This window comes from Apteryx rowi, unplaced genomic scaffold, assembly GCF_003343035.1.
Source record: "Apteryx rowi isolate R43461 unplaced genomic scaffold, aptRow1 scaffold_54, whole genome shotgun sequence".
Taxonomy (NCBI): domain Eukaryota; kingdom Metazoa; phylum Chordata; class Aves; order Apterygiformes; family Apterygidae; genus Apteryx; species Apteryx rowi.
In genome coordinates, this window is record NW_020450805.1 from 2474893 (window position 1) to 2488867 (window position 13975).

Below are 13975 nucleotides of genomic sequence, written 5' to 3' on the forward strand. Positions count from 1 at the left end.
GGCCGAGCGGGGGCAAAGTTTGGGGCGGGCCGAACCGGGGCCGAACCGGGGCCGAACCGGCCGCAAAGTCCCCGGGACCCCGGGCGGAGCCGCGTCCCAGCGGGTCAGAGCCGGGCTGGGGCTCCGCGGGTGGGCAGCGGGCAGCGCGACCGGTTGGGGACCGAGCCCGGGCCCGGGCGGGGCCCCGGCCCTGGCGGCCCTCCCGGGTGGGCTGCTGCGAGCGGGGCTGCCCCCGCCCCGCCTGCGGCCCGGGGAGGGAGGAGGTGTTGGCGTCCCCCGGGAGGGCGTCAGGCCGGGGTGGGCGGCGCCGAGGGCAAAGGGGGCCGCCGGGCCGAGCCGGGGCGGGCGGCAGGTGGGGGCCGTGGGCTGGAGGATGGTAGAGCCACGGCCTCGGCCCCGGGGGGAGCTGCCCCTCCCGGTGTGTGTGTGAGGGGGGTGGCCTGTGGCGGGAAATGGCAGGTTGTGCCAGGTCCGCTCAGGGTGTAGCCTTGTCTTGGTGATGGAGAGGTAGGGGTTATGGGGGATGAGAGAACGGTGTCTGTGCAGGGAGGGTTGCTGGAGTCAGAGCTATGAAAGGGAACAAGTCTGGGCCTGTGTGTATGTTAAGGCACCAGAGTATGACTGAAAGAGAGTTGGAAGGGAGGGAGCAGCACTCCCCTGGTGCCAAAGCTGGCAAGGGGGAAATGGGAAATTCTCTGCTAGCCTCTATACCCTGTCTAGTGTAATAGATGCTTCCTACTACTGAGTTAGTGAGCAGCCCTTGGGAGCAAGGAGAGGCATTAAAGAAAAACAGGTGAACAATAGATACTGAACTGCATCTGGCTCTGGGCTGGAGCACACAGCATGGAGTAGAGTAAAAGATTAAGTGCTAATAAGCAGATTTTTCAATGGGCGGAAGATTTGCACTGGTAGGCGTGAAGGTGTGCAAGTGATACACATATCTGGCAGATCTGAGAGGTACCATGTGGGTGTTGTCCACTGAAAATAATCATCCATTAAATTTAGATAGTTCCATGCTAGAGAAAGCTTTTCAGAGGTATGCCTCTATATTTTACAGAATCAGAGACAGAACTGAGATAAAGGGACTACATAAGAGGAAGCAATGAATCCTTGTTGAAGCATCAGACTGCAGGTAAGAAAGCCAGGAATGAGCTGATGCTGAGTTGTTTTTGTCCCAGTACTTGAATTTTTGAGAATGTGTTAAGCACATACCTGGCAAAGTATCCCTCTCTAGGATGTTCTTTGTAACATAGTAAGCCAACGTTGCCTGAATTGAGAGATCAGAGATGCAAATGAAGTAGGAGTAACTCTGAAAAATTCAGTAAGAGTCACCGGGAAGAAAAGTTGAGTTAAAGAGCTAAACTGGTGCTCTTTATGCGCTATCCAAAGAAGCCATCTAAAGTCTGTTCTTTCAGTGCTGAACTAGCTGTGTTCTCTGTGTAATTACAAGAGGTCTACACAGCCAGAGTTGCAGTGAAATCTTTTCTGAAGATCTGACTGTTGTAGTGATTGCAAGTTAGGTAATTTCAGTGATCCTCTGTTCTGTTAGGTTATTTCTTCCACTATATTGTATTTTCCACACATCATCTAATTGATCCCCTGAAGGATGGTGTGGGTGCACTACTGGTCTTTCTGTGTTCTCCTGAATTCACTGTTGAGATCCAGTTTAGAGGGGCAACTATTTGGTACCTAAGAGTTGGTCCTTTGAAATTTGTTCAGTCCTTTCACTTATTTGTCAAGTCACTTTTAGTGCAACTCCTTTGTCTTCTCTTCACTTGTTACTCAATTGCTGCAGAAAGCTTACGTATCCCAATGGTGCTGTGCATACACTGTATTTCAGCCTCTGGATGTCAGATCAGCATTTAAACTAGCAGACCCTAGCTGTGGTGTCAGAAGTTTCTGGCTTTTAATTCCTTCCCAGGAATTGTGGGAATACATTTCGGAAGGGTGAGCAAAGTTCCAAAGTGCAGCCCATGGCTATCTTCATCTTTAATATTAACAAGGTACTTAGGTCAGGAGGGGATGTTACATGTGAAGACCTGTTGCTTCTTCAAACCAACTGTTTGAACCAAAGATGACCTTGCATTCTTTTCCAGTCTTTTTCTAGTAGTTCTTGGCCACTGATAAGTCACTTGTTTTGCAGCTCTCAAACCCTGAATTCTTATCTTCCCCATCCACTCTTAGTGCAACCATGGGGATTAATGTTTTGGGGAAGTAGTTTAGGAAAGAGGCATAGTCCTTTGCTTGTCTGTCCCTTTTTGTCCCAGAGCAGGATAAACAAAGTTGGATAGGACAGTGGGTGTGTGCTGATGTGGAGGGTACTGGAGCCTTCTTGCAGAAAGGATTTGTGGCATTTGGCATGGCATATAAGATGCTTTTAAAAAGGCAAAGAAAGACAAACAGTTTTAACAACAAAATTATCAGAACTCAGTAAAATGTTACTATATTTTTCAGTAGTTGTTTGAAGTTTTTTGAAGTTGTTTGAAGTTGTTTGCTTATGAGTCATGGAGGCTGACAACCTTTATTTCTCAAGGAAGTACTGCCTTAGTATCAAAAAATGAGCTCCCTAACCTGCTAAAATGTCTGCTATGTTTTAAGGAGGATGCACTGAAAAATAGTGTGAGACTTCCATGCATCACCGCCTCTACCCAAGAAATATTTCTGGAAGTTAGATTATAATGTATTAACCRTATTGTGTCCTTGTGAACAAAGGCTTAGCTTTTACAGCATAGAGGGGCAAGAATAATGTAGTAAGGTCCCTTACCCTCTGGCTTTCATGTTGCTAGGAGAAATGCTACATGTGGGAGTCTCAAATGAGTCTAGGTGAGGTGTGGTTTGAGGGTAGGATTCCTCCGCTATGAAATGAGGGTCCTGTTTGATACCTTTCCAACTCATCTCTGCTCTCTTGACCAGAGTTGTCAGGAACTGGAATTGTCATTATGGACAGAACAGGTTTTCTTGACTATTAGACTTGATTGTTTTTTTGGAAGTAAATTTAAGTCCCGAAGTTAGACATATCCATCTCCTTGCTTGAAAGCTTTGGTTGGGAAAATATCCCCTTCTTGTATGACACCTTGAACAATGGACAGTGTGTGTTTGTGGCATTTTTTAGCTAGCTGGTGCTAAGAATGTGTATTTTTTGTCACTAGTAACTGAATAAATATGATGCTTCTCTCCATTTTATACAGGACTGCAAAGGAGCTATGTGCATAATGTCTGCAAACTGGGCTAATGCCTTAGGGATAAGATTGTCCATTTTGTTTCCATGGCAGTTCCCCTACCTAAGGGCTTTTGTCTTGTTCCATATTGGCTGTATCTGTAACTGGTATAGGAAGAATGTTACTTTTTTTTAAATTGAGCTGATTAGAAGGGAAGGATGACCCTGTGGTCAGAATTCTGATCTGGAACGTAGGATATGTAATTTCTGCTGCAAATTTATTGTGTGAGCATATTCAGATCATTACTGTTTCTTGGTCTTCATTCTTTGGTTACAAAATATGATGAACACATATCTTATTGTGGATTTGGGGAAGAGTCAATAAATGGCTATAAGGTGCTTGGATACTGTAGTGATGAATACTGTAGCGAAGCTTGGTGGAGGAGAAGAAATGAAAAGAATATGCTAAGCTGCGACTTCAAAATGAAGCAGACCCTTGTGTGGTCCACTGTCTTCCATATTCTGTAGCATGGTGAAATTGCTGTGGAGTGCAAGTCAGGCCCCGCTTTGTTTAAAGCAAGTGGCCACTCTGAGACCGCTGCTTTTCATCCCTTCCCAGGATCTGTGTGCTTGCTTCCACAGCTTGTAAGACCTTATCTGGCTGTATCTTTGACTTAGGTTCCTCTCTTCACTTTTCTGCCCCTTATTTGTTCTAGACGTGAAAATTGTTCTCTTTCTTGCCAGCATGTTAATTTATGGTCTTATTGCTAATATGTTCAGACATAGATTGCCAAGAGCAGCGGCTCACAGGCTGTCTCATATTTGGAATGACATAAGCCACCCCCTCTGGAGTGTCCTCCTGGGAGCTGTGCTTAGGAAGGAAACGGCCACGTAGGAGTGTGAGAACAGCGTTGCAATGGTTGGAATGCAGGATTAGCATCACTTGGGTGGGCTCGGTTTTCCTCTGCTTTTTTCAACAATGCTAGGTGCCAAGTCTGAGGAAGACTGCTGTAGAGAGATGAAGGAGCTGGAATGTATTCTTCAGTTGAGGTGAATGCAATTCAGTAAAACTGATAGGCATCAAACTGAATAATGATTTTAAAGTGTTTTCACATGATGTCTAATCTGTGGAAATTCACTACCACATAATAGCACTGAGGCTAAGTTGAGCGGGATTCAGAAAAGATCAAACTCTTATATGAGTGGAAATGTTCAGACTTGCTTTAGCTAAAGTACTTGTTTTAGAAGACGTATTTTTCAGACATAACTCAATCTCTAACAGGTAAAGGTTAGGAAAAAGGACAGTTCATTCCATAATTGTCCACTGGGGCTTCTTGCTCCTTCTTCTAACGTATTGGCCTGTGTCAGAGACAAAGTATTGAATCACACTTATTTGCTATGTTAGATTACCTGCCAGTCTTCCCTTTTGTGATAACTGCATTTAATAAAAAACAAAAACAACAAAAAACCCAAACCCAACTGATCTGAGTAGCCCTAGTAGCTGAGAATTTTAAGCTGTGGAAAAGAGGGGTCCTTGGAAGGATAGTGCAGCCCATAGATGAAGATTGTGTCTTATTTGTGAATGCCAAGACGTGTAAGTATTGTCTCTTTCCAAGTGGTCAGGCAAGGTGCTTTATGCTTCTTGCCTCTGCTTCTAAGAGCGAAAAGAGCATGTGGAGTTTGGCCTCTACACATTGCAGTTTTGTAAGTGGACTTTAGTCAGAAAGCAGCTGGAGGGGTGGACTCCTCTAAGGCTATTCTAGTGAGATCCAGTATGTTCTGGCATGAGCCTCAACTTCCCTGTATTTGGGAAGACACATTCTTTGTCCTGCACTCATGTCCCAACTGTGTTGAGGACCAAGAGGATCATTAGTGCTGCTTGATCACATGGATGTGAATTGGATTTGATGAACAGGCCAGTAAAGGTAAGTAGCAGTGGTATGGAGATATGTTCAAGGGCATGTTTGTTTGTAATGTCTGCCTTAATGTAGAGGGAATTCCTGAAGGTAAGAGCAGAGGGGGAGGATTTTCAGGGCTTGGAGCAGGTCCTGCAGACCTTGAGATCTGCGTATGGATGCCCTCCCTATAGGCTGTGCTGGAAACAACACAAGTGCTTTAGAGCACAGCTTAACCCTTTTGTGGCAGGCATAACTGCTGTAAATGAGTGAGGGGCTACTGACTTTCACAGAAATTGTCTGTGTGATGCTGAGGGAATACAGATAAAATGTGGAATGGGTCAGGATTGGAACATGTGGTTTCCTGTAGGGGGTTAGGCTGTTTTTTAGGGACTTTTGCACAGGGCACCTGACCTGCTGCTAGTGGCAAGAGAGAACTGTTTTAAATTTCTGATTTCTAAGGGTTGGCAAATTCACAACTGCGAGTTCTACAGTGACTACTCTGTCTTGTCTGAGTTCCACATTTGTATTTTGTCCCTGTGATAAAGTTGGCTTTGGCAATGTTGTAGGGATCATAACTGAATTTTCTTACTCTTGTGTTTCAAGTCTCAGTCGTCCAGCTGCATTATTGTAACACTTATGCATGAATGGTTCTGAAATGAAAAGGGGTAGATGAGGTAGTTTCTCTTAACTGTTGTGGAATTATACTTAGGCTCGTAAAAAGCCTTAGGCAAGTTTTACTTTATAGCATTTGTTTCAAACGAATATAAGATATTTTCCCAAGATAATAATTAGATAATTATTGTGGCAGTAAGTTTTTTGACCATTATTTTAGCATATGCTACTCAGGGTAACTGTACTCAGACCTTGGTATGTGTTGCTGCGTGTGCTTTATACAATTCCCAAAGATACCTTGCTTTGTTGTCTCCTAAATCAGATTTCATCCTGCAACTTTGCTGTTCCTTAGTGAGGGATCTGTTGTTGCCTGGTGGGAAGGTTAAAAAATTCTAGGGAGGTGACTTGAAATCTAGTCGATCTCAAATGAGCAAAAAGTGATTGCAGTTTCTTCTACTGTTCTGGATGTTCTTGTGTGTTTTTATTTGTATATCTTTTTTTTTCCTTTTTTAAGAACTCTTTCCCCTTCACTTTTACCTGCGGGGGGGATTCATATTGTATTGTATGCACAGCCCTATCAAACAGAGGGAAAGAAAATAATAGAAATCAGCAGGATACTTTGTTTAAATTAGAGTTGTTTAAAGTAACCCTTCTTGAGAAGGATCTTCTTCATGTTCACAGCTTACCTTTAGGTGGTTTCATTTTTATGAGCAGAAAGCATCTCATGCACTAAAGCATGCAAAATATAATTTTTGAGTTTTAGAATTGAATTTCCAAGCATTGTTCATGCACTGGCTATGTAAGTGCTAGGAAACGCAAGCTTTGCTCAGAAGGGTTTTCTCGGCTCACTGTATTTTGCTAGCAGCACACTTTACTAGCAGGAGATGTCTGTGGAGGTACTCACTGCAGTTTCTTCTAGGGCTAGTAAGGAGTGTCATTTTTGGGAAGCTTCTCATGCCAGGTGGGGTTGATTCCTGAAAGCAAATCAGCCTTGCTGAACTGCAGAATTTTTGCAGAATCTATTCATTAGTGTATCCATTTTTCCTTGATTTGTTGGTGTTTTTGTAATAGGTTCCCAGGTGTGTTTGAAATAGCTGTAACAGGGTTCAGTGTAGTCGAGGCTCCAGCTGGGTGGGGAAGAGCTGTATTACTATGTAGCTCCAGAGATGATTTACTACCCGACTGACAACTCGCAATATAAACATTAGTCCAAGCATGATCTTGTCCGAAAACCCCGCCTACGYGGGGAGCCAGGAGTCTTCCTGCCACACGCCATAAATCGTTTACGGTTTGCTCATGCTTGTGCATTTGAAAAACAGCTGTGTATTGGGGATTAGCAGTTTGCAGAAGGCCCGTGCCGGGCTAAATTAGGGTCTCTTGCCCTGGTGGTGAATACTGGTAACAGAATAGCAGGAGTGCTTCTCTGCAGGGGAAAGCAGTTTACTCTGGGGATGGGAGTGGGTGCAGGGTATACATTATGGTATGGCAGCCGGGGAAGGAGTTGGTTTGCCATGCTTGCTAGCTTGTCAACTGAGCCTGAATGCCTGATTGACAGTTGTCCTGCATGGTGGGGGATTGAACAGTTGATTGGTAGCTAATTGTTTTTTATAGCCAGGATGCGGACAAACTACTTCTGTCTTGCCAGAGCTGAAGGACTGTAGAGGGTTTTTTTGTATTGTTTTGTACAGTGTGAAGTGTGGTTTCCCATGGACTAGCCCATGGTAGCAGAATCAGATTGTATACAAGGCTATCTGGGGCTTCACAACTTTCAGCTTTTAGGAAAGATTTTACTGTGCCACTTGGATTTATTATGGTATTGCAACTTCAGCTCCCAAAGTCAAACTACTTTTGTGCTGTCTGGGATAATTTAAATCCCAGAGTTGTTTAAAGTAACCATTCTTGAGAAGGGTCATCTTCAGGTTCAGTTGGTGCCTTCAGGTTTTTCTGTAATAAAAGAGAATACACAGATTTTCCTGTACAAATAAGACTAGAAAGGACAGTTCAAATATCTCATTTGTGCTGGATGAAGAACCAGCTGCTGAGTAATGCAGATATGAGCAGATCATTTTTAGCTGGGTTGGTGTCTCCATCAACAAACCCGTTCTTGGGTGGGTTGGGTAAGAATCTGGGTGGAATGTTTCAGCCAGGCTCCCCCCTCCAGATGCATCAGCTGAACACAAGGCCTCCAGGCCATACCGTAAGCAGCCGTTGGGCCACAGGCAAAGCAAGTGGGCTCTGGGTGAAGCAGGTCACTTGTTGCCAAATGACACAGTTAGAAAAGTTCTGTTTTGCTGAAGATTCTATGCAGGTGCCCCTCTGTGAACATTTTCCTGGAGTTCCTGCTTTGCTCTCCTCTGTGATTGGTTTGGGGAGAGTAGCTGGAAGGGCTGATCCTGGGCTTGTCTGAGCCTCCATTTTTTTTCTTGCTTCTTTTGGTGAAAGCTGCACAGGTTTGGGGGGTTTTTTTGTTTTGTTTTGTTTTTTCGGTGCTTTGTTGAGATGGAGGCCAGATAGTACCAAATATGTTTGTGGCTGTTTGTGTGGGCATTAGAGATTTGGAAGACACCTTATAATGAGCTGAAGGTCATTTCATGTCAGGTTGGCTAAGTTTCCATCAAGCTGGTTCTTTGTTACTGCAGTGTGTATGGATTGTGTATGTTTGGGGATCCCAGTTATCTGTCTCAAATGGAGAGGGTTTTCCTCCTGTTTGCTGCCTTCTCTATCCCCTCCAGAAAAAAACACCTGATTCTGGAGAGCTGTTAGCCTAGAGACTAAATTAGATGCTTTGCTCTTTCTTATATAGTATAGACTTTTCAGACATATACTGAGTGACAGAGGGGAGTGTGGGTATGTGATTATATTTCAAGCTTTCTTTCTCCTTGCTGTTTTTGATGCTACTGTGGGAATTCAGTCTTCCCTTTTTCTGCAAACTGATGTCAAGGAATTGTTGTCACCCAGAGCAAAGCTCAATGCAGTTGCCTCAAGGCCTTACCTCTTCAGGTCAGGACTTTGCCCAACTTCCATGACAGAAGTTTATTTATGAGCTTGCGTTACCTGAATCTTCTGGGCTAGGTCTGAAGGGAATAATTCATGGCAGTGCAAATCGCAGCTCACAGACTCTAGAATAGGGGAGGGAAGGAAAGAACAGGGGTAGCAGTGCAGTTAGCTCTTCCCGCCACACGCCCTTCTTTTTTCCCCTCTGTTTCCTCGCCTGCCCAGCTGTGTAGTAGGTTAGCAGTACGTGTCTGTTCTTATTCTTATGAAAGTAGACTTTGTTCTCTGAAGACTGCTAATCATGCCCCATGGGGGTGTAATCAGTTATAAGGTATTTAATACAGTGCAGGCGGGAACAGGCTGCCTGGCTGGGCTGGCAGATTGCAACACTACAATTATAAAGGGCCCCTTTCCCCCACTCACCCGCCCACCGGTGGCAGGATGAGGGTTGTACCTTGAAACAGTATTAAGTGTATGAAAAACAAAGGTGTAGTGGAGGAGGGGAGAGGAGAGGCTGAAGAGGCAGCTCCTATTCTGGGAAGCAGACAGATCTAAATGCTGCAAGAGCTGCAGCCATTGCAGGTTGCACTGTTGAGGCTTGTGGGAATTTGTGTGCAGTCACCATTGGAGTGGATTGCACAGGGATGGCCTTTGGCAACCTGTTGAGCAGCAGGGGCTTCCGTCCTCTCTGAATTAGGTTTTCTTGTGGTGGTTGGGGTTGGAGAGGTATGGAGTGGTTAGAACCAGAGAAGCCCTTTCTCCTGCATATGGTGATTTAAACACCTAATCTGTTTGGGTGCTTTTGTAAGTCCTGCCAGGCTTCTATTTATATCTTTGGATAAAAATCTATTGGTAAATCTGGCCTCTCATGCCTCTTTCTTCCAGTCACTGGAGCTAGTGCAATAGCCTACCTTATAGCCTTGGAAGGAACTAGGTAGCTTGGGGCCTTGAATTTTAATAGGCATGGGAAATCAGGACCTCATCTGGTCTGCTCTTATTACCTAATACCAGACCATTCCCCTCTGTGAGGGCCTTGAAATGCACATGTGGGGTGTGGAGCAGCTGGGCCACGGGCTTATAAACCATCCCTGCTCTGGCAGCTTGCTAGATGCGTTGGTATGTTCCTGGAGCTTGTGGCTATGTTGAGCTTTCCCCTTCCAAGTTCCCCAGAGATTACAGCATTTCAGCCCTTCACTGGTGCTGTTTGAATTTGTTGACTCTGCTTTGTGCAATGACAGCACAGGGCTCCCTATGTATGTATGCACATCCCTCTTTGCTTCTTGGAGAGTAGAAGGGAATATCCATTCTGCCATATCAGCTTGTGTTGTATAGTTTCTCTCATTTTTGCCTTATGAAATCCTGCTCCTTTCTGACATTCCTTTGCTGAAGTTCAGAACCTACTGTGTGAGGCGTAGTGGGCCGGAGTTCTCCTTGGAGTCCTTTGGGGTATTGCTGCAGATTCAGGTGGGTTATATCCTTGCTACAGTGCTCATCAGAGCGGTGGCTTTTCTGCTTCGCATTGAGAGAACACTGGCTATTAAGTCTCATAACTGGCCCTCAGCACTGGGCAATGGGTTTTTAAGAGTGGGTTGATGGCTAATTGTATTACACAAAGTAAGTGCAGATTCACAACATGAGGGATTCGGAATACAGCCTTTCTTTGCATTGGCTTGAGGACATAGATAACTTGTACCTCCTGGTGCATCCTCATCTCTCTTTCATTTGGAGTAGCTTCCTGTTTGGGAAGAGTAGCTTCTGTGGAAAGCTTTGGAGTTTGAAGGAGTGCCATGTGGAAATGGTGTAGTCTTTTTCTGGCTAGAGCGTAGGGTCTGCTTGTAAGTCTGAAATAGTGAGGTCCTGGGAGAAGAGGAGTATCATGGATTTTCATACACAGAATTTTTCTTTTCATGATCATGTGAGTGATCAAGTGTCATTGCTGGTGGGGGGAGAATCATGTACAATGAAGATCAGATCTGTTTCTGTGGGCAGTGAGGACAGTGTCTGCAGAAGGATGTTGTGATAAGGAGGAAATGATTGTATCTCAGAGAAGCTGGTTGACTTTAGGTAGAGGGATTTCCTGAGGGAGAAGAAAGATCTGGATCCTTCCAAGCACCCTTGATGCCTGAAGTCAGCTTCTCATTCAGCTCTGCCCCCTCAGCTCAGCAAGACTCAGTGTTGTGTTTGCCCCTTGTCTTATAGGAAAAATCAGGGAAATTCCCTTCCCAGGCTACTGCACAGAGCTCTGTTCCTGCCCTGGAATGTGGTTACTTCCCAGCCCTGATGGCTGCTCTTCTCCTCCCCGCAGCTTGCATGCCCTGTTGATAACTTTCCTGCCATGCTCTGTTTCTCTTGCCCCATGGCTCGAGATGTCGCCTGGAGAGCTCTCCCACAGCCGGGTTTGGGACTAAAGCTATCGTTGGGGTCCTGGCAGTGGCAGGGCTGGCATGCGTGGGGCGTGTGGCGGGTGTGTGGGCTGGCTGCTTGTTTTCCTTCCCTGCCTGGTGAGGAATGCAGTGTGTTTGCCTTCCTTGGCCTGTGGTTGCAGCCACATTCCTGCACTGGGAGTCAGCAAGGCGGCTGGGCGGCGTGCTGTTCATGCCCCCTGGCTACATGCTTTCAGCTCCACATCAAAGGTGTGTTTGGTGTGTAGCTTGTGCCATTCCTGGCCACACCTGCTGGCCTGCAGGCACACAGGAGGTGGAGTCTGGCAGCGTTTGCAGATGGCATTCAGGGTTCAGACTGCTTCTTGCTTGTGGAAAGGCTGGAGCTGGGTCCATGCTAAACAACCCCAGGAATGCAGCGGGAGAGCTGAGTGGCACAGTCACTCCAGGGGCATGTCCTAGCAGCAATGTTTCCTTTATAGCTGCAGCAAAATAACTCATGCCTGCTCCTCCAAAGGAACTGGCTGTTTGCTTGGGTGTGTTGTAAGGCTTAACTTATACCGGTAAGGCCAGTTAAGGTTGGCTTGTCCCCCTGCTGCCTTGTGTGCTCGTGGCAAATCAGCAGACGATTGAGTGACTCGTGCCATCAAGCTGTTCTCAGTACAAACTGTGTTGTACATCCGGAGATGGAGTGGACCCGGGATTTAACCCCAGGCAGGAGCGGTTCCCCCAGTCGGTAGTGTAAATGTTGTTGTGTATCCACTGCAGCTGAACTGTTCCAGCTTGTTCTAAAAAAGCCTCCTTCTTCTGGCTGGCACCCCAAGAGCTGGCATTTAAGCCCTGGAAGTTTGGTGAGGAATGGCAGATCAGGATGCAGATGCATTATTTTGGGATCCTTGCCCTGATTTCTGGGCAAAACAGACACTAGTTTTCTATGGTCCTATCATGCAAGCCATCCCTGCTTTTTTTCCCCCTAAGTCTTTCATTTGCCTGGCACAGGGAAAGATGGTCCCTTTTGGCAGTGCCACTGTGAGTACAGGGAGGCTCTGGGCAAGGCTTGTAGAAGAAACAGCTGAGCATCTTCTGTGTCCTGGGTAAGCCCTAGCCTGTTCAGCTCATTAAACAGTTTGTTTTGATCTTTGGGACTTGCACTTTTCCTTCTGGCAATTCCCAGCAGCCTCAAATTCTGTGACCAGCCAGTTGCTTCCATATTAAAGTTTGTCTTCTATGGGAGACCTTCATACTGCTATCCTTAGCTTTGACTTTATAGCATAGTTGTTGCTTTCTGGTTGTTGCTGCAGTCTCCAGCTCCATTGCTGCAGAACTACTGTACCAGACCATGCCGCTGTCTCTGGACAAGGATGTATCACTTTTCAAAGCAGGATCTCAATTGTAGATGGTTAGGGGAATGTTACTTGTTGCCAAAGACTCTTTTGACTATGAAAGGATTGGAAATTATTTGCATTTGGCTCTCTTCTCCCCTGACTTCATGTAATCTGTACACTATTTCAAATTAGTTGCCACTGACTCTGTCCCCAACTTTCAGGACTTTCAGGTATTGTGAAGAAAAGTATATGTTGCCTGAATCTTTCTTCTCCTTCCTCTGTTGTGCAGTGCCAAAATGAACGATATGCCCTGTGGCAACATGAAGCGTAGCAAAAATATAAGGGAGTTTAAAACTGGATTATGTGGAAAGTTATCAATTGAACCTTTAAGTGTATATAATCATTCTGAATTTATCATTGAGGTGTTTCAGCTTTGTCATGAGATACAGGCTACTGCTGCAAAATGGGGGTCTTGCTTAGGATTAAACATTGCTCCTACTGCCACTTTCTGGTTGACAGGAGGGGAGCAAGGGAGCTGGAATGGAATAGATGTGATGTTGGCTGAGGAGGAGGGTGGCCTCAGTCTTGTCCCTTTTCTTTTCCCATCGGTGAATTTTAATACATGGTAGCTAGAAAGTGGCTAGTTCCTCAGCTTGATTTCCCTGCTGGCCTTCAGGAAGGTGAAGGAATCCTGGTCTCTGTGCTTTGGGGTTCGTGCCCAAACACCTCTTCTGGGGAGATGCACTCCTTTGGGTTGAGTAGCAGTCACCCTCACCAAGTTGTTAGATCTCCCCCTGGTGGGACAGGGAGCAGAAAGCAGCCCCACAGCCAGACAGTAAAATAAGGAAATTGTTCTGGTCCTGGGGCACCTTGAGGGAGGAGCAGATGTTGTGGTGTTTCTGCAGCTAAGACATTCCTTAGCCCAGAGTCACAGCCTCTGCAAGGCCGCAGATCTTGCAGCTGCACAAAGACAAAGACATGAGCCACCAGCTTGCTCTCAGCACTGGACAAACACCTCTTTGCAGCACCTGTCTGGCGATACATTGGCTTTCCTCCACTGTCTTTGCCCTTAGATGAGGGGAGCTGCAAGCTGTTAGCTTCTTGAGTGGTTTAATCTAAGACATTTAACAAAAAAAGGTACCTGGCATGTGGTAGCTTGCTTTCTTTAGGATATGTTGGGCTGGTCATTCTCTAGTCTCAGTTAGAGACCCTTTGAGGATAGGTGACAAGAGGTGACTTCAGAGGGCAAGCTGGGAAGGAGATACAGTAAAACTGTAAGTGAAGGTCTGTGCGGAGCTCTCTTATAGGGGAGTCTAGAGAGAAGAGCCGTGTGAAGGAGAAAAGCCTTTCTTTGCTGCTCAAGAGGAGATGATTTTTTCTTAACCTCAGAATAATTAACAGGCTTATGCTATCCTAAAGGATAATGGTAGCAAAGACCAGGCGCTTCAATTTTACAGGAGCAATGCCAGGCAGGGGATGTAGTGCTAGCCTGGACAAGTTGGCCTTGTGGTAACGCTTAAGTGCCTGGCCTTCACTACAATTACCCCTTAGGACAGTTCGTGCTGGTTATTAGCAGTTGAGAACGACTTTGGTTTTAGCAGTGACAGC

At 45.8% G+C, this 13975-nt stretch overlaps 1 protein-coding gene across 1 annotated transcript in view; it reads left to right on the forward strand.

Moving 5' to 3' along the window:
- Positions 1–8: 8 nt before the first annotated feature.
- Positions 9–13975, forward strand: part of TJAP1 (tight junction associated protein 1) — a 42586-nt gene continuing 28619 nt past the window's right edge. Inside the window, exons 1-2 of the mRNA XM_026081225.1 lie at positions 9–103; positions 1058–1132. The gene's annotated coding sequence lies outside the window, so the exon portion shown is untranslated. The remainder of the gene's footprint in view (positions 104–1057; positions 1133–13975) is intronic.